The 1282-nt window shown below is 41.0% G+C and overlaps 1 non-coding gene across 1 annotated transcript; it reads right to left on the bottom strand.

The window, feature by feature from the left end:
* Positions 1-273: 273 nt before the first annotated feature.
* trnal-cag (transfer RNA leucine (anticodon CAG)) lies at positions 274-356 on the bottom strand. The gene has a single exon. It is a non-coding gene; the product is annotated as a tRNA-Leu (tRNA).
* Positions 357-1282: the final 926 nt, after the last annotated feature.

Here is a 1282-nt window from a genome sequence, read left to right as displayed (position 1 = left end):
GGTCAATCTAAAGTTTTAGAGTCATACAGCACAGAAACAGACCCTTCAGTCCACACTGTCCATACCTATCATAAAGTGTCAATCCCATTTATCAACTCTTGCACGTAAACTCCTGTGCCTTGACAATTCTTCTTGAGTGTTGTGAGAGTACCTTCCTTCTCCTGTATGTTATCTCCAAAAAAACTTGGAATTTAAATTATTTACATGATTATATTTTTCTTAATTTCTAGTTAAAATTTATAAGTTTAATAAAAATAGCGCGAAAGAAAAATGTGTCAGGAGTGGGATTCGAACCCACGCCTCCAGAGGAGACTGCGACCTGAACGCAGCGCCTTAGACCGCTCGGCCATCCTGACTTGCGAGCAAATGACTCATAAAACTCTCTTCTGACTAACAACTATTTATGCAATTTTTCTTTTAATTTTCATTAATTTGCCCCCATTCTTGTACATTGACTTCCTAACGGGACGGGAACCTCTGTAAGGACATCTCGCATTGTCCAATGCTCAGCCGTAACAGCAGCATCGACCGCGGGCGCACAGTACTCTCAATCAGAGCCCGCGGTAAACAGCAACCTGTCAATCACATCACTGGGCCGCCCATCAAAGTCATACGCCTTCCTGATTGGACAATTGACTTGATGTTGATAGGCTAAATGAGATCTTGAGGCATGTTTATAATCTTAAATTTGTTTTTTGCTCGCCTATTTTAATTGTAAAATGTCTCGTTTTAAGAATATTCCAAATATGGCTGTCTGGTTAAGTTGGAGGAAGCACAATATAATTCGGAGTTTGCAGCAAATAGTTTATCTCTTGTTACCTTATCCCACGGGGGAAATTATCACTACTGTATTATTTGAGCTCAGTCAAACAGGATTATAAGGGGATGGCAAAGGGTAATGTCGGCCTAACTGACAAGGGGACAAATAGGAGGTTGAAAAAGGACGGGAACTCAAGAGAAGGGAAACAAAGTGAGGAAGCAGGCGCAGCTGCCTTTTCACTTGAACAGGGATCTTTCCCATTCTGGGCGCAGAATTCAATCTGGGTAAACTACAATTTTGCATTCTTTCAATCCCAGTCGTTAGAGTAGCTGGGAACTTATGGTCTGCTTATACATTCCTACTCGGTCCCAAAACTGGCCCTAGTGGAAGGGTGGAAAATTTCAAGATAAAAATATTGTCCTTCAAGCATGGAAATTGCAACAAGGAAGTGCTGGTGTCCATCTCTGTTAGACATGTGGAACTACTCAACAACATGTACTTAAATAGCATTTTCTAACAGTA

The sequence above is a fragment of the Pristis pectinata genome, chromosome 10, assembly GCF_009764475.1.
Source record: "Pristis pectinata isolate sPriPec2 chromosome 10, sPriPec2.1.pri, whole genome shotgun sequence".
Lineage (NCBI taxonomy): Eukaryota > Metazoa > Chordata > Chondrichthyes > Rhinopristiformes > Pristidae > Pristis > Pristis pectinata.
This window is presented reverse-complemented; position numbering and strand designations above follow the sequence as displayed.